The sequence below is a fragment of the Stenella coeruleoalba genome (genome assembly GCF_951394435.1).
Source record: "Stenella coeruleoalba genome assembly, chromosome: 11".
NCBI classification, from domain to species: Eukaryota; Metazoa; Chordata; class Mammalia; order Artiodactyla; family Delphinidae; genus Stenella; species Stenella coeruleoalba.
The window spans coordinates 84,533,089-84,555,574 of NC_137157.1; the positions used below are offsets into that span (position 1 = coordinate 84,533,089).

The 22,486-nt window shown below is 38.7% G+C and overlaps 1 protein-coding gene across 10 annotated transcripts in view; it reads left to right on the forward strand.

Annotated features, from left to right (window-relative positions):
* The window catches only part of ABCC9 (ATP binding cassette subfamily C member 9), a 331,111-nt gene that overhangs the window by 25,050 nt on the left and 283,575 nt on the right, over positions 1-22,486 (forward strand). For 9 of the 10 annotated variants that reach the window (XR_013830487.1, XM_079936823.1, XM_079936819.1 and 6 more), the window contains 2 exons: positions 798-979; positions 4,634-4,760. The gene's annotated coding sequence lies outside the window, so the exon portion shown is untranslated. Of the gene's footprint in view, positions 1-797; positions 980-4,520; positions 4,547-4,633; positions 4,761-22,486 lie in introns of those variants that run through there. The other variant, XM_079936826.1, reaches the window with a different exon arrangement.

Here is a 22,486-nt window from a genome sequence, read left to right on the forward strand (position 1 = left end):
GTATCTAATTGGACTTACAATGAGATAAATGGAAACTAGGCCTCATTTAAACCCTTTATGGGCATTGCTTTCAAATTAGTGAAACACCCTCCCAGCCAAACTTCTACCTCTTCGCTCCAATTTACTATAGCCTACAGCACTGGAGCATATCTTCATTTGCTTTAGGTAAACATAAAGTGATATTTCTTCCAGACTTCATGGTAGTAGGTATGCATCTCCATGACATTTGAATATGGCATTCGTTCATTGTTCAAATGCTTTGTTTGTGCAACTACTCTGTATTTGCATACAAACAAAGATAAGATTCTGTGTCTATATTCAAGGGGGAAATAGGGAGACCGACATGAATGCAAGCAGTGGCAGCTCTCTTCTGGTGTGTGCTGCTTCCAAGGGACAGAAAGAGAGAGCAATTCTGAGAGGGGAGTGGGGATTCAGAAGACAGATTTTAATACAGCATGAGCTTGCAGGACCGGTAGGAATCGTGAATGAAAAAGATCTGTGTGTTTGTGAATTAGAGAAGGTACTAGAAGTGAGTGGTAACATAGAAGAGTATTTCAAGCTGAGGAAACAGTATATACAATTTTCATAACTCTTCATGCTCTTTAAAATGTGATTCCTCCTGTAAAGTGAATTAACATCTCAAAGGTTTCAACAGGTTTCAATTGGTGTCAAGAGGTGATAACTATATATAATAAAATTAATGCATTCATTGCTTTTATAACCTCATACTAATTTTCTATATTCATTTCGAGTATCACTTAATTATAAAATACATTTCATTTTATTTTCTTATGAAGGCACTCACTGGATTGCAAAAACCATTGAGAATATTACCAAGGCTAGAATAACCCTAACACCTCTATTGAATTGGGAGACATTTCTAAATTTGAAGAGCTAAAAATGTACTGTGAGAAGAGTTATCCCACCGCATTTGAACTACAACGTGCTACCAATGAATATTAAACAAAAACAATGCAAGGTAAGTTCAATGGTTAAGGGCAGGGGCTCGGGGTTACACAAACCTGCACTTGGATTCTTGCTGTGTCACTTTCAAGCTATATGACCTTTGAAAATTGCTGATGCTCTCTGAGCTTTGGTTTCCTCATTTAATACAGGGATAATATTCATCTCATATAGTGTGATGAAGATGAAACAAGATAATGAGTGTATAGGTGTTACCACAGTATCTAGCTCATAAAAAATTATTATCTTTCAGTAATGAAAGAAATCTGAATCAGTATGTCAACTGTAATTACGCTAGACAATGTCTTATTCTATTCTGAATCTGGTTTGAGTCATTTTACTTTAAATATTGATGTCTAGAGAAAGAAAAACTGCCTTAATAATTTTATTTTAATTATTTTATCTATAATTTTTGCAAAAGAGTATATAGGAAAAGAAAAAATAAAACTATAATATAAAACACTAAAGAATATTTACCTCAAGCCGTTTTTAAAGTCCCCACATTATTATTTTAAGTTACTTCTGGGACTTCCCTGGTGGTGCGGAGGTTAAGAATCTGCCTGCCAATGCAGGGGACACAGGTTTGAGCCCTGGTCTGGGAAGATCCCACATGCCGTGGAGCAGCTAAGCCAGTGCACCACAACTACTGAGCCCACGTGTTGCAACTACTGAAGCCTGCGCGCCTAGAGCCTGTGCTCCACAACAGGAAAAGCCACGGCAATGAGAAGCCCGGACACCACAAGGAAGAGTAGCCCCCGCTCGCCGCAACTAGAGAAAGCCTGCGTGCAGCAACGAAGACCCAACAGAGCCAAAAAAAAACCAAAGAAGTTACTTCTAATTTTAAAGAATATCTCTATCTTCATATACTTCTTATTCAAATTTGTTTTCATGGAGAAATGCATGATCAGAAAAAAAAGAGAATAATATTTGTAAAGCAAAGGCAAGATACATGTGTCCACTGTGAACAATTTCCCAGTAATGAAGCCTCTTTATACAATGTCAGCCATATTCCCAGAAAAACAAAAAAAACCCTACCAAATGTGCATAAATTGAAGCAGATCTTCTGATGATTATAACTCTGCGACCACAGTGTTTCCACGTGCATCATATCTACTCTTCCACCCAAATAAAGTAGACACAATGAGAGGCAAATGCCGTGAAGTTTTGTTTTTATCCCAAGCAAATCTATCAGAACAGGTGAAAGTATACTAACCTGAGTACATTTTGACTCAATGGAGCATCTTCATTTCAAACAGACTGTCCCTAAGACAAGGAGAGAGAGATTTGGGGAGGAAAGGAGTCTAATAAGCTCAATTACCCTTACTCAGGGCAATACAGTAAAACTGATAAAAAATGCTACCAGGGATTAAGCTGTGCTTTATAAACATTACAACAATGACAAGAGTAGGTATTTTTCCTCTTATAAGTAAAGAAACTCAGATAGGTTAGGGTGTGTCTTAAAACCACCACACTAACAGTACAGCCTGAAGGTACAATCATTTCAGTGTGACCCTTAATGGGGACTGACACTGTCTGGTTGCCCTTGGTCTCCCTAGAGGATGACCTGTCCCCTCTTGTTGATGGCCACGCCCTGAAAGCTTGGGGGATGGACAAGCCTTAAATGCCCCAGGAGGGCCAGTCAGAGAGTAAGTTCCTCCTCCGATCTTTCCCTATCAGCTCTTGACCCTACTTGGCCTCCTATATTTTATTTCTAACCTTTGTCTCTCCTTTAATAATGTTTCCCAACTTTCTTATGTGAAATTTATGTTTTCAGCTCATTTCATGATAAGTTAATATTTAATTTTTTAAATAGAATTTTAATTTTTAAAAAAATTTAATTTTTTAAATATTTAGTTAATATTTAATTTTTTCTCCAGAGTACTATTCTGCCTTCCCTTCATATCCCTCAACCTCCCCCTAATGTTTCTTACAGTTTCTTAGAGTACATCCTTGATGTGTGTGTGTGGTTTTTTTTTAATTTAATTTTATTTATTTTTTTATACAGCAGGTTCTTATTAGTTATCTATTTTATACATATTAGTGTATATATGTCAATCCCAATCTCCCAATTCATCCCATCACGCCCCCACCGCTTTCCCCACCTCCCTTGGTGTCCATACATTGTTCTCTACATCTGCGTGTTTATTGAGTGTAATTGACGTATAACAGTATATTAGTTTCAGATGTATGACATAGTGATTCCATATTCATGTGTATTGCGAAACTATCACCACACTGTCTACTTAACAGTCGTCGCCATGCATAGTTACAGAACACATTCTTTTAACCTCTTTTGGTAAAATATGTGTTAATGGGTTGTGCTGCCCTTCCCACTGGATCGTACTGACATGCAACTTTGAGGGAGGGTTCTCCAAAGGCCCTAAAAAATTCTTCTCTCTACCAAAAAAAAGAAGTCTCCATCTGGATGTCTAAGGTTTAAAATTTGGCCATTTATTCCTTTTTGTTAAGGCAGTGGATTTTTAAACTGTCATCTCTGGGCCTTGGGGTTTTGTGGATCTGCTCAGGAAGCTTAGGGCATTTAGAGGAAGCCTGAGGTGCTGGGTTACTCCACAATTATCTCTTGGGATGAAGAGAAGTTAATGATGGGGTTAAAGGTGGCTCTTCGTTCCTGCGTATCATGGTCTTTGTGTATCTTTCAAGTAAAGAGCAGCAGATGCTGTGCATTAGGGTCACAACCTGGACTGTGAACACAGTAGGGAAAGATATGTATTAAAAATGACTCAGTGAAAACTTCCTTATCTAAGTAAAATGCGTCCACCTTGATTTTCACTTAAAAAGCAAGTAGAGTATCTGGTACTCAAGCGATGCTGACCATGATTGAGGACAGTCCTGTTACATCCAGACTTCTCACACTGGTTTCCAGAGGTTTCTTACATGCTCCTAAAGCTCTCTGTACTTCGCTGTTATAGCCTTCGTAACACTGCACTGTCAAGAGTGTGTTTAATTATCTGCTTCCCTCACTTGACTGCAAGTTTTGAGAGGGCTGGAATCATTTCTGTCTTGCTCATTATTCCTTGCCTCTGGAACACTGCACACTACCTGGTATATAATAGGTACTAAATTAATATTTATTGAATCAAATTAACTTGCAGTTGCAGTATTTGTATAAAGTGGGAGGGTATCACAGATTCCCTGCTCTTTGGAGGATCAAATTGTACAAAAAGGAATTCCAAAGCATTCTTCTTCCTATAAATATGAACAATTTGTAAGAAATCTTCTTGTATGTAAATCATGTTTTGTAATACATGGATATTAAAAAATTAATCTCGTCCTTCAAATGAGTAGGGTCTCTCCAAGTCTGCCCCTAAAATATTACTACAAATTTTGTCACATAAATTCAAAAAGTGTGGTCAGTGGGCTGGCAGCATCAACATCGCCTGGGAGCTTGTTAGAAATGCAGAATGCCAGGCCTCATCCTGGAACTTCGGAATGAGAATCTGCATTTTAACAAGATCCCCTGGTGATTTTTATGCACCTTTTGCACCTTAAGTTTTGAGAAACACTGGTCTAAGTCTGTGTTTAATAATCAGCTGAAGCTACCAAAAAGTTGTGACTTGCACAGGTGAGTTTGGCTGCTACTTTCTTTTAGGAAATGTTTTGTGTTGGGGCTATTTCCCTCCAAAAATAAATGGATATATTTTTTTAACAGATTATCTACATCACTAGGAATCCAAAAGATACAGCTGTTTCACTCTTCCACTACTACAGAGAGAACCCTAATCTCCCTGGCATTGAAACGTGGCATGAATTGTTTGAGCTGTTCCTAAGAGGAGATGGTAAATACAACAATGATTTTTATTCATAATATACAGGGAATATTTCTGCCCAAAATGAAAGCATTTTCCAAAAGTTCAAATGAATCCTAACTGCCTATTTTCAGAAATAGATTTGAATAGATTATTCTTTTGCTTCTTCTAAGCAAATTCTTTCTCACTTTGCTCCCTCACAGTTTTTCTAATCACCAATGGGTAGTAAGTACATAAGAGCAATGACTTATTAGCTGGTTTTAATGTCTTCAGAACAGATTAATTCTGATCAAGCATTTCTTTTTTTCATATACCATCAGTCTTTTCAGTGAAGTAATTATTCACTGATTAGAGTACAGTGAGATACAGCTGAAAGCTAGACAGGTAGTTTGAAACATGCCTTATATATACCTGCACAGAAAATAAAACAAGTCAAACAGTACACACACACACACACACACACACACACACCCAATTCCCCAATTATAACAAAGAATTTGCCATCTTAACACTTGGCAGAAAGTAATTTATTCTGAAAACACCACAGTGATACATCATTTATTGAGCTGCGCAGCACATGCTGGGCCTGCCACCATGTGTGACCTTTGGATTTATTCTTTTTTCCCTGACTCAGTGGTGTCTGGAGCACTTACAGAAAACAAAACAAAACAAAAACTCTTCTGAATTCCCAAGGCTTTCATTAAACAAAAATAATATACCAAGATGATTCAGAATCTAGAAGAGACATGATTTAGAAATGGTGTGTTCCCTGAGGATCTTATCTCTCACTGGACTTAATTGCTACTTTCACTATTTTACTTGCAAATTGTTAAGCTTTTACTTATTAATTTAAGAGAGGCCACAGCAAGCATAACCTTAACATGAGGACATTGGAAACTCACCAGCAACTGGGTTTTTTTTTTGTTTGTTTTTATTTTTGGCTGCGTTGGATCTTTGTTGCTGCGCAGACTTTCTTTAGTTGCGGCGAGCCGGGGCTACTCTTCGTTGCCGTGTGCAGGCTTCTCATTGCAGTGGCTTCTCTTGTTGCGGAGCACGAGCTCCAGGTGCATGGGCGTCAGTAGTTGCAGCACGCGGGCTCAGTAGTTGTGGCGCATGGGCTTAGTTGCTCCGTGGCAGGTGGGATCTTCCCGGACTGGGGCTCAAACCCGTGTCCCCTGCATTGGCAGGCGGATTCTCAACCACTGCGCCACCAGGGAAGTCCCAGCTACAGGGTTTAATATTTTGTTTTGCTGTAATCCCTAAGGAAGAATATACTGTGCTCACACTGTTTCAACTCCTCTTTCTATTTTGCTCCCTATCTAATGGCACATATTTGATAGAACCATCAAATTTCAGAAATGACAGGTATATTAAAGGTCATCTGGTTAAAACACCCACCTGATGTTTGAATCACCTTTACAACATCCCCAGGAATTGTAGAGGCTAAGCTTGAACTTCTTACCCTCGACAAGTTCACACCCCTCCCTCTTGCCCCAAAGCAACACATTCAATATTGGTACTGCTAAGATGTTTTAAAAAATCTTACCATGTGATATAGATTGTGCGTGTACCATGTGATACAGCCATTCAGCTAAGTGCTATGAAAACACGATCTCATTTCATCCTCACTAGAACAAATGAGGTAGATCTTATTATCCTCACTTTACAGGTGAGGGGAATGCAGGCCTTGGGAGGCCAAATATCTTATCCACAGATGCATAACTAATAAGGAGGAGAGCCAAGATATAATTCAAGTGTGAGCTCCAAAATGTTTGCTCTGACCGCTGTGCCTTAACTCGTCCAGCAAAAAAACTGTCCCCGATCATTAATTCATCTTCCACCTGATCGCCTTCTAAATATTTGAAGATAGTTAGCGTGCCTCACTCTGCCTCAATTCCATTTTTGGAATAAGCAGAGTTTAAATACATAAATTATTTTTTAAAAAACAGATCTTGAGTCTGCTTTTCCTCAAAAAAAGAAAAGCTGTGTTCATCTCCAACTATTACAGACTGGTTCACCACCCCTTAGCACTGCATGAGCTCTCCTTTGGCGATATCTCTATTATTTTGTCGTGCCGGAAGGCAAAGCTTCCTCTGGGTATGGTCTGACTAGGGCCTGCTCCTGTTGTAGAGATCGTTTGTCTATGAGGGCAGCCACAACCCAGGCCACACGCAGGGAAGCAAACTAGCTACCACGGAGCATCTACCTTTGCTACCATTGTCAGGAGTCCTGGCAGAATATCTGGGAAGGGCAGAGTGTAGTCAGAAAAAGTATTTCAGATGATTCTTTCACACCTTCTTCGCTGAGTTCATAGGGATTTGACTTGTAAGTATTCTACAGTCACGTAATCCAATCTAGGCCAACTGTGTCACAAGACGAATAGTCACTGAACCGCTAAAGCTTTAGTTAAATTTATTTGAGTGGTAGCTTCCCTTTTTACTATTTATAAGATAGGGTATTTGTTTTCCTGTGTGTGCGGGGTAGGGAATGTTTGTATGTATGTGATTGCGTGTCAGGGATGTTCTTCAGTGTCTATTTGAGGGGAGGGTTATGTGCAAATGACATGATATATTAGAAAGAACAGGCTACGGAGACAAGAAGAACTGGGATGAAGTCCTGACTCTATTTTATTCCCTGTATGGCTTTGGACAAGTAGCTTAGCTGTTCTGAGGTTCAGATTCCTAACGTAGAATAGGACTAACAAAACTATCTATTTTGTAGAATTATTTAGAGGTTATAATTATGTGATGGCTAAAGTTTCCTGTAGAAACCTACTCACTTATTCTATTAAACGTAGACATTTAAACACACACAGACTTACATAGTTTCACATTAGGGTGGAAATGTTACAAGCAGATATTTATCCAGAAAGATTACCTTATGACTGAGGCATCATGACACCCTGTACCCAATTCCAAACCGTAAACATAAATACACATGATATGACCAGACAGGACAGTAAAGGTATGCATAGCTACACATTTGTCTAATCATTTAATTTTCTCTTTCAGTTTACAAATACGCTTTAGGTTTTCAAATTACATAATAACTATGAATTGCGTTCTGGCAACATCCTGACAGATTAATCTCTCAATGCAGTATTAGCATTTTACTTTTTCCCCCTACGGCCCCCTGTCCAGTTTTATATTAGAACTGGAGACAACTTTAGAACTTTATATTTCCTAGGCCACTTCATCCCAGCGAGTTTTGTTTTCTGCACAGTTATCGATCATCAGAGTACTTTCTAGAAACTAGAAACTAAGATCCTCATTATAACTGGATATAAGAGTAGGGCACAGGGTTTGCAGGAAATGTGGGAGGGTTTGAAATAGCTGATGTGAAGAATAAGAGAATGTGTTCATGCAGGACAAATAGGTTTGCCAGGCAGCTCTGGAGCCCTTCAAGTTGGAAAAATGAATTTGCAGTGGTATAAATACATAGAGTTGTGTAAATTTCTTCAGCAGAACTCAGCAGCAAGGAGAGAGAGGAAGAGAAGAGGAAATGCTTTAGTTTAACACTGGGTGCTTTTTGGTGGTTGAAATAAACAATTAGAGGGGAAATAAGAAGGTATTGGCAAGTCAGTTGTTGAGGGGATGAATAAAAGGAAGGAAGTGAAAAAAATGGTCAGAATAGGAGATTGTAGAAGCTACCCATTAAGATTTTGGTCGAAAATCAGAATCTTCAGTGACTGTGGGAGAGAGATCCCAAGGCTGATTTCTGACTGAGACAAGGATGGCAAGAGTAGTATATTCAAAAACATGATTCCCAAAGGAGCCTGGATTCTGTAGGAGGGAGGCGTTCTAGAAGTGGGTGGGAAGCAGTGAGATTTCTGACTCACTCTCCAGACCCTAAGAGACACGGGTTGGTTGAGAAAGAGCAACTTCTATTTAGGGGCATTTCAGAGGAATGAGTAATTTTGGATAGCAGAAGAGGGGCCATCCAGGCATATGTTAAGGCCAGGAGGTGGTGGAATAATTCTGTAATTTCGTGAACAATGTGCAGAAAAACATTTTCCATTAAAGGAATATTTCAAATCTGTTTTAGAAGCTGTATTTTCTTTAAAGCCATAGGTCTACTCATGACCTAGACAATGAGGATTCTGATTAAAAAATGAACCAAAACTGTAATTCCCTATATTAGTAAGGAAGCCACAGGCAGTGAATTTCTTTAGATTCTTTTGGCTGGCTTAAGTCCTTTTGGAACAAGGTGGAGAATAAATTAATTAGTCAGTAGAATAGCTGGGTCTCAAATTATGATCAGGCTATTATGCAAAGTTTATTCTTAAATCTATTTCGGGCATGTTGGAATATATTTCCTACTGAAAAACCATAAAAAAAACAAGGTCATAAAACCATAAAAAACCAAAAACCAAAAACCGAAAACCAAAAAACCAAAAACCATAAAAAAAACAAGGTCAATTACATCTAATCACTGGGTATGGCACTGGGTCTCTATCCCTCCTCAGCCTCCTGGCTATAGAAGCATGGGCTCCCCTGACAGTATTGGGAGCTTCCATAGCATCAGCAACTCTAGGCAGTGACATTAATCACCAGGGCTGGGCTGTAGCTGCTGAGGGGAGGTGGAGAGGCGGGTTGAGACTATGAGCATAGTCTGGGGTTCTAGAAACTTCCTAAATTTGAGAGAAAATCAATCTTTCTCCTACCATGTGTTTTGTGCCTTGGGAAAGGTTGGCCATTCTCAGAAGATAAACTTCTTACCACTGATATGGTAATTTGGGTAATTCTAAGATAAAGTATTATGTAAGTCATTGAAATAGCAGTGAGATTGCTAGTAACTGAAGATTGTATCAGGGCAGCTCCTCTTGGCACCGATTCTTATTACATAGTCTTCTGGGCCCATGGAGCAGAAAATTGGGCTAACACTATAATGATACCACTGTAGTCCTGGAAATTCTTGTTTTAAAAATACATTATGGGACTTCCCTGGTGGTCCAGTGGTTAAGACTCTGTGCTCCCAGTGCAAGGGACAAAGGTTCGACCCCTGGTCAGGGAACTAAGATCCTGCATGCCATATGATACAGCCAAAAAAAATACATTATTTTTTTGCCCTTTGCTTCCCCAGGAGCTGAAGTCATGAAAAACTGCAGTTAGTTTGGAGTTAATTATACTTCAATTTATTCAAAGATTTAATGTCCTAAATGTATAGCACAATGTTTGGAAGACAATAATGGCTTAATAAATGTTTATTAAAATGAATCAACAGTCAGCAGATCTTCAGGAAATCACTAGTAGAGTAGCTCTTTTATGATTGAGGCATTAGCTAGTATTAAATCTTTGGATGATAAGGAGATGTCGACAAAAAATTAATCAATAGCCTAAGAAAAAATGGAAAATTTTATTTAAGCCAATCTGAGGATTAAAACCCAGGAGACAGTCTTTCAGAAAGCTCTGAGGACAGTTCCATCCGTTAGAGGTCAAAGCACAGTTATATAAGTTTTGAGACAAGGGGTTATATGTCAAATGACGTATTATTGATAGTTTACAGATCCAGATCTACACGTACAAAGTGAGTCATGAGTCATCATGACTTCTTACAAGATTAAGAAGGAATGTTTTCTCCTAAGGATGTCTGGTTAATGCAGACACTCTAAAGGGGAGGGAGGAGCTCCAAACAGGCAGAGAAAACTTTTATGTTTAAATTTTTCTCATCTTGCCATAAAATACGAATTTTAATTCATCAATTTCCTGCTTTTGATCATTAATCTTTTAATAGAAAGCATTAGGTAATCATATATTTGGTCCCTTGATGCCAGGGTGGTTGCTTACCTAGCCTGAGTCCACCATGTCCCTTGATGTCAGGTCTTAATAGCTCGGTTCTTTCTTTCCTTTTAGGGGGTTGTACTAGTAAGGTATATGACAGTCAAGAGTAACAGTCAATTCCAAGTTGTCCAATAGGACTGGTGCCAATTTTACCTTGCATGTGCACTGTGCACATTCATTAAGTTATAGAGAACTATAGATATGATAGTTTCAAGTTTAGATACCATTATCTTAGTAGAAGTTGATACACAGCTTGAGAGGCAAGAAACTATCGCTTTATAAATCACACAAACTGTAGTCAAAATTGCCAATAGGAGTAACAATGTCATTAGTAAAGACTGAAGCCAAGATCTTCCTAAACCAAACCATTTCCCTAGTATTTCACTTAGATTGGGAAGAGGATCTTTCATAGGGGAAATTTGATTCTTCATGTGTCATAATACAGGTCACATTAGAAGACCCATCAGGTATAAAAACCCAACATTTAGTATGTTTTATAGCACAAGTTCCCCCCCAAGAAGCAGTTAGAATATCCAGGGCCATGCAATCCTGTAGGACCACTTTTCTCATCATGGAGACTTCCAAATTGAGCAAGCTAATGGCTTGATTATTATCATTCAAAGCTTGCTGAGTAAATTTTGTTAAAGCCTACATGTGATTAATGATATCTTCTATCCCTAGTGAAGACAAGAGTGTCACAGCCAAATGGTCATACCATTGGAAAACTCATCGAAACCCAGCATGCTCACATTAAAGGCAGATTGGCAGGGGCTGTCTCAAGGCTTCCTGTAAGTGACCTTGAGCCCAAAAGAAATCAATTGTGCATCTTCCTAACCAACCTGGGGAAAGCCAAGGCCATAAACTTGTTCCATAAATCCACTGCTACCCAGTATTTAACATTTAGTGTAAAGGAGTATTTATGGCCAGGTTCAGAACAAGTGTCATTAGTTGGTCAGGTAAGAGGGTCTCACTTATTGATACTGGTGGTAGCATTAGCTTGCATGAAACTAGAATTTCTTTCTTCTAAAATAAAATTTCTAAGAGCCATCCAGTTAGAATCCTGGAGAAGATAAATCTACCAAGGTAAACTAGGAATATTGGACACAGGCAGTTGGCCACAAACACAGCAATTGGATTGACTTTTTCAAACTGGAAAACAGTTGAGTCCAGGGAAGAAATACATTTGGTTCATCAGTAAAAGTATGAACAGCTATCAGAGTAATCGCTATATGAGCCTTGTCCAGCATCTTGGGTCAGCTGTCCACTTAAGATGTTGTCTTCTCATCCTGGTCTGGTAGTGATGGTCTTAGTCAGGTGTTAGAAACAGGATTTGCAGTTCATTCAGGAGAGGAGGCCTGATAGGGTTCTTCCCAACGTGGCTGTAAAGATTCCTTTAACTGACGTCTTTTCCAGCGTGCACAGTGTCCTGGTTGCAGGTCATGGGGCGTCTATTCTTCTTCCAAAGATAGGTTACTGTGATAGTAAGTTTCAGAAAAAAGTCTTTCTGGTAATGTAACACAGCAAGAAGGAGCCGTCTGAGAAGTGAGTCTTAGGTGGTAAATACAAAAAATCTCAAAGACAACAACCACAGAACTTAATGTCCACTAAAACATGATTTTTTTTGTAAATTTATTTTATTCTATTTATTTTATTTTTGGCTGTGTTGTGTCTTGTTTGTTGCAAACAGGCTTTCTCTAGTTGCAGAGAGTGGGCTTCTCACTGTGCTGGCTTCTCTTGTTGCAGAGCACAGGCCCTAGGCGTGCGGGCTTCAGTAGTTGTGGTGCGCAGTCTCTAGAGCGCAGGCTCAGTAGTTGTAGCGCACAGGCTTAGTTGCTCCACGGTATGTGGGATCTTCCCGGACCAGGGCTCGAACCTGTGTCCCCTGCATTGGCAGGCAGATTCTTAACCACTGCACCACCAGGGAAACCCAACATGATTTTTTTTTTATGTCTACTAAAATTACCTTCATTTCTACCAAATGTAGCCAAATTAAGACTAATTTATTTGCAAAATAAGTCTGGTTTTAATAAACTCAGCTTGATTATTTACATAAGTGTAATTGATCATACAGGTTCTTTTAAGGTGGCTCTGCTGGAACTTTTTATAAAGAATATCAAATTGAACTTTAAAAAGGCCTCTCAAGCCCAGGAAAGCCACACCAAGGACTTGACGTCAGATTCCACCTATGATATCTATAGATTTGGGTGGACTCCTCTCTTCTCTAAGTCCCCCAAATATCCCAAGATTCCTACACCTGCCAGGAGGCAGCCTTTCATATTCACCTGATAAAGCTGCTGGGAACCTAAGAGTTTCCAATTTCTGGAGGGGTCATGTAGAGAGAAAAGATAAGTATTTCAATTCTACTTACAAAGGTACAACTTACCAAATTGCTGTAAGTCATAATTAGCTTGAAGGGAAGGGTTTCCTTATAGCTCAAAACACAGATTGAAAACCAGTAATATTTCAGACAAAAACTAAAAAATTATAACCATATTCATCAATTTGTTCAGTCCTATGTGACTAATCCTTGATCTTAATCTTCTGTTAACAGTTTTATTAAGCTATCAGATTTTCCATTAGATTTCTTTAATTTCTTCAGTTCAGCAGTATAATCTGAAAGCTATCAGAAACCTGTACTTGTCAGAAGGTTCCTCCTGTGAATCTTGAAGATGAAGCATTTTGGGAAAAGCATCAGAGTACAAACAATAACTGTCTACAAATGACAAAAGATTTAAGAAGCCACAGTTAAAGATCTGATTACAATGCAATTGACAAAGAAACTTGGTTATTGCTGTGGCATACAAAATTTTTTTTTTTTTGGCTGTGTTGGGTCTTCGTTGCTGTGAGTGGGCTTTCTCTAATTGTGGCGAGCTGGGACTACTCTGTTATGGTGCGCAGGCTTCTCACTGTGGTGGCTTCTCTTGTGGAGCACGGACTGTAGGTGCTTGGGCTTCAGTAGTTGCAGTGCGTGGGGTCAGTAGTTGTGGCTTGCGGGCTCTAGAGCGCAGGCTCAGTAGTTGTGGCGCATGGGCTTAGTTGCTCTGCAGCATGTGGGATCTTCCCAGACCAGGTGTTGAACCCATGTCCCCTGCATTGGCAGGTGGATTCCTAACCACTGCACCACCAGGGAAGTCCCATTTTTAATATTTTACTTTTAAACCCTGGAGATTTTTAAGGCTGTCAATTTAATGAAACGATAAAGGAATAATATCAACTACAGAGAAATCTCTAAGACTGTATTTTTCAGCCTTGAGCTAAGGTAAGTGAACAAAATTTGTTTTGAGGATGTTTATAAACTTTCTGTACTAAGAACTTATCATTATGAAAAGCATGTCATTTTACAGGAAGAAAATGATAAATTCTTATGGTTTCCCTATTTCTCCCAAGATCCAAGGTAGATATCAAAACACAATTCTTGGGAAAATATGTATCTTTGTAGTCCTGCTGTCACTGTTTTTTTTTTTTTTTTTTTGGCCTCGTGGCTTGCGGGATCTTTGTTCCCTGACCAGAGCTGGAACCCGCGCCCCCTGCGGTGGAAGCACAGAGTTCTAACCACCGGACCACCAGGGAAGTCCCTCTGCTGTCACTTCTGATGATAAAAGAATATTTACTAAAAATAAGAAAAAAACACCTCAGCCTAATTAAAAGAGGGGGCCATCCAGCTTCATTTCACAATATTATATTTATTTGAAATAGTGAAATTGAGCTCTCTGAAGGAAAACTCTTGCCCTCCGGAGTCTAATATGTGTGTGCCTTACTTTGACTACTTCACTGAAGTGCGAAGAACCCAGGGATGCAAAGTTATAATGTTCAATGAAAGCTTTTTTATAACATTTAATATTAGCACAACAATTCACTTTTCTTCTAGTCGTATATGGATCCTGGTTTGATCACGTTTTAAGCTGGGAAGAACACAAAAATGCTAAGAACATTCTAATTATATCCTATGAAGAAATGAAGAAAGTAAGTCCTTTCTACCATTTCAATGATGAAAATTTAAGTAGAATTAAGTTAAAACAGGAAATCAATCAATGAATTCCATTTTCAGGTTTCAGAGAATGAATTTAGTGTTTTGATGAGATATACTTTATATATATATATATATATATATATATATATATATGTATTTATTTGCTTTTTGCTCAGGATCCTTCTAAAACCATAAAGAAAATAACTGCTTTCCTTGGTTTAAGCATGAGTGATGGTGAAATTAATCAGATTGCTTGGAAAACATCATTCACTGAAATGAAAAATAATACAGCCAAAGAAAACTGTGATCCAAATCATACCATCTGTGCCCTCACATCTAATAGGAGCCTGGTATTTAGGAAAGGTACGTCAGAGATGTGATGCTTTGTCTGGGCTTCCATCTGGAAGTAATTGCATTTCACCATTTTTAATCTCTCATTTCACCTTTGTACACCCCATACCTTGCACAGTGGATTGCACATTGGCATCCCTCAGTGAATGTTTATTAAGTTTATTAAGTGAAATTTTTGAACTACATTCTTTCCAGACGTTGACATTCCCAGGCCCAGTTAGGAACCAATTGAAAGATAGACACAGGTGTCAAACAGATAGAAATGATAAAGCTATGTGAAGAATGTGCCTCAGGTCTGCAGCCTAGTGTGATTGCTAATAACTAACCCTGAATTTTACAAACGCATTTAGTCACAGCAGCTCAAGTGCAGTCCTGACCCCCGCTGGGGCAGGACACTTCGAGCATGGCACAGAGTGGTACATGACTCATGTTTTCTCCAGGAGAGAGAAGAGAGCTGATGAGTGTGACCAGTGCATTTTCCTAACCTCACCAATCAAATAACTCACCCTGCAGTAGTAAGGAAGGGGTGGAGAGAGAAGCTGGGATTGTTACCTAAGGATGTCCCTCTGCATGGAAACACAGAGAGAAGAAAATAAATCTTCTCCACTAATTCCTGACATTTTAGAAGCAGGTTGGGTACATCTGGATATAGAATTGTTTTGAAATCCATGTGAATTTTAATACACATCTGGAGAGAAAATGTTTTAACATTTTTCAGATTTTTCATAACTTACAAAGACAAAATTCTTTGTACTTATGTACTCAGGTTTCTTACTAAAAACACACATTTATTTCCATTCTTTGCCTCAACTGAATATAATTACTCCCAAAGCAAATGCTGGCCAACTCATGTAAATCAGATATTATCTTAACTTTGCAAATTACTTTTATCTTTTTTTGTGGTTCATTTTTTATTCCCTGATAGTTGGAAACCCAGGGCTAAGAGGGAGGAGAGAATTCAATTTACCAAATGTTTATTAATAAACTATTTTCTAAAAACTAAGTTTCAAAAATTTAATAAAATACAGACCTGTCATTCAGAAGATCATAATCTAGATGGTAATACAAGGTCATAACAACCATACTAATAGTATGAGCAAATGTGAATAGCAACATGAATAAGGGAGAGAAAATATTTGCCTAGCAAAGTAAGTGAGGAGATCAGATCTGGGACTGGAAGCCTGAGCAGGATTTTACTAGGAAAATGACAAGGAAGAAATATGTTACAGCAAGAGCTAACAGCAAGAAGAAAATCTCAGAACCACCATGGAATTAGAAGGTATTTTCTAGAAGGAGCAGGTAGTCTCACGTGCTAAAGTAGTATATGATATGTGAAGCAGAATGAGAGAGAGAAAGACTGTGGACAGAGAGCAAAGGCTTTGATGGACATCCTGAGGTCTGTTTGCTGTTTTAAGAAGGGACCTGACAATGGTCAGACCTGTGTGCTAGAAAATCATAGCGTCAGAGTGGAAAATTGACTAGAAGAGGGTGAAAACAGAGGCAAAAAGTGCAGTTAAAATGTTGCTGTAATAGTACAAGTAAAGAAGCATTGAGGGTCATAATTCGGGCACGGGCAGCAAGCCACCGTTGGGTGCAGCTCGGCTGAGAGGTCAGCTTAGGAGGCATCAGCAGACTGTGGAATTAGGTAAAATTGTTCAGGGTGAGTGGGAAGGGCTAGTGAAGAAATGGATAGAAGGGAGAGCCCTAGGGACCCTGACATCAACAGCCCAAGACAAGCCAAGAAAAGAAATCAGCCAGAATTAGGAAGAAAACTAGGGTCAAACATGACCATTTATTTACCATTTGTGAATTCTGGGAACGCAGTTTCTATAGTCTTGGGGATGGAAGCCACATTCAGGAGGGGCTTAAAGAGATAAGAGGCTAAGGAGAGGAGTAGAAATGAAGGACCACTCTTAAGAAGGGTGAGAATGGAGGACAGTATTGAAACGGTGTGGGAGCTAGAGAAAGGCAGGGTGAAGAGAAAGGTTAGAAGGGGTGGGGGAGGGATGATAAAGGGAAGACAGAATGTGGAAAAGGATGCATGAAGAAAAGAAATGAGCAAAGAGGAGAGACATAGGAAGATATTGGGAGGGACCATGGTAAAGAGGATGCTGAGAAATGAGGAAGTTCTAATCCTTAGTGGAGTCCCATACTTCTGTTGACGTCTTTTACCACCTCCCTTTGAGATATGATTAGCAATACTCAGTATTCATACAGCTTATTCTACAAACTTGAGAAATTTCACTCTAATGAGAAGAGTTTATCTCTGACCTGCCGACTGGTGACCCTAGCAAATAGCACCAGGTGAAATCATGTCAACATAATTGTAGCTAGCAACCTTAATTCTAATGCATTTAAATTCTACCGAAAAGTGATTTCCTTATATTAGATCTAACAAAACACAGGTTAACAGTGGAAGTAGCCTCTCTGATACTAGTTCCCATGAGTGCCAGTTGGTAAATTAGGACTGTATGAGGAATTATACACAAGGAGGGTCAATAGAGACCACTTACTTCATTCCTTCCATTGGCTGGATGGAGTGGGAGTGGGGAATCCATCCTCTGAAAATAATCATTTCAAATAAATGACTGAAGTTGGTGATTCAGACTCCTTGGCACACGGAGCTATTCCTCACTTTTCAGAGGAGAATTTGTGCCTGCAGTTGTCCTTACTTTAAAGTCATAAATGGAGCTGATATTCTAGAAAGTGACTATGGTGGTCATGGAGACAAGGGAGGATACAGAGTAGTCCACGTAAGTGTCAGAAGTCCAAGGGCCCATACAAACTAAACTTTATGGGGAATATTACAGGAGTATGGAAAGATGTATGGACAGGATGCATGTTGCAATACTGCTTATAACAGTGAAAACCTCAGATGCACTTAAATGGCTACTAATCAGAAATTTAAACATATAAGTTACACCCATACAGGGGTTTACTATGGAGTCACGAAAACTATAGATGCAGAATAGCTAGAATTTACTGAGTGCTTACTCTGTGCCAGGCACATTACTTGATTTGTCTAAAACTTGGCAACAGACTTTTGAGGATGCTATTTATGTGGTTTTACTGAGACTCCAGGCACCTGAATAACTTGTCTAATATCACACAGCTAGTAGCTGGTACAGTCAAGATTTGAATCCAAACCATCTTACTCTACTTAGTGTACTTTTCACTGTAGGTGTATAAATAGTAATATGGAAAGATGATCAACATATAAAAAGTGAAAAAAGTAGGTTATAATTGTGTGACTTTTAAATGCAGTTTATATGCTTATATATGTTTACAAAGAAGAACATCTAGAAGAATGCATGCTAACCAATTTATTAGGCATGTGAGCTGGGTACATTTCCTTGATTTTTATCTTCTTTTGCGTCTATGTATGTATTTTCTGTAACCTACATATATAAGTACTCTATTATTTTTTAAATATTTTTTTCTTAAAAAAAGTAAAAGAAAGAGTGAAAGAATAAATCAGAAACCAAGCAAACGAAAGTCAGGTCAAATGGAAGAAGACAACAGTGGTTCAGGCGAATTGATATAAGAGGCTGGAAGGGAGAACTAAGAAGGATGGGAAAATATTAAGTAAATTAATAACATTAACATTGCCCTTCTAAGGGCCAGGCATTTTGACCTCGTGAAATTGACCTTGTGCCCCAGTTGGTGTGTTTTAGAAGCAATGCCATTTCCTGATTCTGGGATCTTCCCTCTGATACTATTTTCTTTCCTGTTTCTTCTCCCCCAAGTGGAAGAATTCCACTTTACTTCTTCTTTTTATTTATTTATTTATTTATTAACAGTTTATTGGAGGATAATTGCTTTACAATGGTGTGTAGGCTTCTGCTTTATAACAGAGTGAATCAGCTATACATATACATATATCCCTATATCTCCTCCCTCTTGCGTCTCCCTCCCTCCCACCCTCCCTATCCCACCCTTCTAGGTGGTCACAAAGCACCGAGCTGATCTCCCTGTGCTATGCGGCTGCTTCCCACTAGCTCTCCGTTTTACATTTGGTAGTGTATATATGTCCATGCCACTCTCTCACTTTGTCCCAGCTTACCCTTCCCTAATTGGCAGATGGTTAGACTAACATGTGCTAATATTGTTTCTTCATGCTTGACGTCAGATGTCAGCTCTTTTATCCTCCACAACTGTGTAGGTTGGAGGAGAGTTAAAGCATTGAAGTAGAAAGCAGGAAATTTACTCTTTGCCCTAATTTTAGAAATTATATCCCTTAAAATTAGCTGAAAACAGGAATGCTGGGTGGGAAGGATAAATGAGAGAAATATATTTATTTCAGTCAAACTTTGCACACGTGAAAATTTTGTTAACTAGGACCTTAAAGATCCTAGGGTTGGTTTTTATTGTGGGGAACAAAAATCTTTTGCTAGTAACACTGGCATTTTAAGGTGATAGAAGTCAAAGATTGTTTTCTTGGGGTTGAACTAGCAGCCAAAACATTCTTTACTTAGGGGCTGGGATGTGGCTGTTGGCAACGCATTTCATGGTGCGGTCTTTAATTCAATGGTAAAATTTAAGCTAAAACAAGCCCAAAACTATAGGTTTCTTTATTTTCACTAAACAGGCAATTGAAATACACGGTACAAAAATAAGTGGTAAGATTATTGTAAAATGAAATGGACAGAATAAATATTCAATTTAATGTTCCATCTATGAGATTTTCACAATAAAATCACAGTTTACTTTGTAAAAAAAACAAAACAAAACAACTCCCCGTGTCCCCAAGTCCATTCTCTAGTAGGTCTGCATCTCCATTCCCATCCTGCCCCTAGGTTCTTCATGACCATTTTTTTTTTTTTTAAGATTCCATATATATGTGTTAGCATATGGTATTAGTTTTTCTCTTTCTGACTTACTTCACTCTGTATGACAGACACTAGGTCCATCCACCTCACTACAGATAACTCAGTTTCATTTCTTTTTATGGCTGAGTAATATCCATTGTATATATGTGCCACATCTTCTTTATCTACTCATCTGTCGATGGACATTTAGGTTGCTTCCATGTCCTGGCTATTGTAAATAGAGCTGCAATGAACATTTTGGTACATGACTCTTTTTGAATTGTGGTTTTCTCAGGGTATATGCCCAGAAGTGGGGTTGCTGGGTCGTACGGTAGTTCTATTGTTAGTTTCTTAAGGAACCTCCGTACTGTTCTCCATAGTGGCTGTATCAATTTACATTCCCACCAACAGTGCAAGAGGGTTCCCTTTCTCCACACCCTCTCCAGCATTTACTGTTTGTGGATTTTTTGATGATGGCCATTCTGACTGGTGTGAGGGCGATACCTCATTGTAGTTTTGATTTGCATTTCTCTAATGATTAATGATGTTGGGCATTCATTCATGTGTTTGTTGGCAATCTGTATATCTTCTTTGGGGAAATGTCTGTTTAGGTCTTCTGCCCATTTTGGGATTGGGTTGTTTGTTTTTTGATATTGAGCTGCTTGTAAATTTTGGAGATTAATCCTTTGTCAGTTGCTTCATTTGCAAATATTTTCTCCCATTCTGAGGGTGGTCTTTTCATCTTGTTTATGGTTTCCTTTGCTGTGCAAAAGCTTTTAAGTTTCATTAGGTCCCATTTGTTTATTTTTGTTTCCATTCTCTAGGTCATGGGTCAAAAAGGATCTTGCTGTGACTTATGTCATAGAGTGTTCTGCCGATGTTTTCCTCTAAGAGTTTGATAGTGTCTGGCCTTACATTTAGGTCTTTAATCCATTTTGAGTTTATTTTTGTGTGTGGTAATTTAGAGTGTTCTAATTTCATTCTTTTACATGTAGCTGTCCAGTTTTCCCAGCACCACTTATTGAAGAGGCTGTCTTTTCTCCATTGTATATTCTTGCCTCCTTTATCAAAAATAAGGTGACCACATGTGCATGGGCTTATCTCTGGGCTTTCTATCCTGTTCTATTGATCTATATATCTGTTTTTGTGCCAGTACCATACTGTCTTGATTACTGTAGCTTTGTAGTATAGTTTGAAGTCAGGGAGCCTGATTCCTCCAGTTCCGTTTTTCTTTCTCAAGATTGCTTTGGCTATTTGGGGTCTTTTGTGTTCCATACAAATTGTGAAATTTTTTGTTCTAGTTCTGTGAAAAATGCCAGTGGTAGTTTGATAGGGATTGCATGGAAACTGTAGATTGCTTTGGGTAGTAGAGTCATTTTCGCAATGTTGATTCTTCCCATCCAAGAACAAGGTATATCTCTCCATCTGTTTGTATCATCTTTAATTTCTTTCATCACTGTCTTAGAGTTTTCTGCATACGTGTGTTTTGTCTCCTTAGGTAGGTTTATGCCTATGTATTTTATTCTTTTTGTTGCAATGGTAAATGGGAGTGTTTCCTTAATTTCTCTTTCAGATTTTTCATCATTAGTGTATAGGAATGCTAGAGATTTCTGTGCATTAGTTTTGTAAACTACTTTACCAAATTCTTTGATTAGCCCTAGTAGTTTCCTGGTTGCATCTTTAGGATTCGCTATGTATAGTATCATGTCATCTGCAAACAGCGACAGCTTTACTTCCTCTTTTCTGATTTGGATTCCTTTTATTTCTTTTTCTTCTTGATTGCTGTGGCTAAAACTTCCAAAACAATGTTGAATATTAGTGGTGAGAGTGGGCAACCTTGTCTTGTTTCCTGATCTTAGTCGAAATGGTTTCAGTTTTTCACCATTGAGGATGATGTTGGCTGTGGGTTTGTTATATATGGCCTTTATTATGTTGAGGTAAGTTCCCTCTATGCCTACTTTTGGAGGGTTTTTATCATAAATGGGTGTTGAATTTTGTCGAAAGCTTTCTCTGCATCTATTGAGATGATCATATGGTTTTCATTTTTCAATTTCTTAATATGGTGTATCACATTGATTGATTTGCGTATATTGAAGAATCCTAGCTTTCCTGGGATAAACCCCACTTGATCATGATGTATGATCCTTTTAATGTGCTGTTGGATTCTGTTTGCTAGTATTTTGTTGAAGATTTTTGCATCTATGTTCATCAGTGATATTGGCCTGTAGTTTTCTTTCTTTGTTACATCTTTGTCTGGTTTTGGTATCAGGGTGATGGTGGCCTTGTAAAATGAGTTTGGGAGTATTCCTCCCTGTGCCATATTTTGGAAGAGTTTGAGAAGGATAGGTGTTAGTTCTTCCCTAAATGTTTGATAGAATTCACCTGTGAAGCCATCTGGTCCTGGGCTTTCGTTTGTTGGAAGGGTTTTTTTGTTTTGTTTTGGTTTTTGGTTTTTTTGCGTACACGGGCCTCTCACTGTTGTGGCCTCTCCCGTTGCGGAGCACAGCCTCCAGACACGCAGGCTCAGCGGCCATGGCTCACGGGCCTAGCCGCTCCGCGGCATGTGGGATCTTCCCGGACCAGGGCATGAACCTGTGTCCCCTGCATCGGCAGGTGGACTCTCAAACACTACGCCATCAGTGAAGCCCTGTTGGAAGGCTTTTAATCACAGTTTCAATTTCAGTGCTTGTGTTGGTCTGTTTATATTTTCTATTTCTTCCTGGTTCAGTCTCAGAAGGTTGTGCTTTTCTAAGAATTTGTCTAGTTCTTCCAGGTTGTCCATTGTAATGGCATATAGTTTCTTGTAGTAATCTCTCACGATCCTTTGTATTTCTGCAGTGCCAGTTG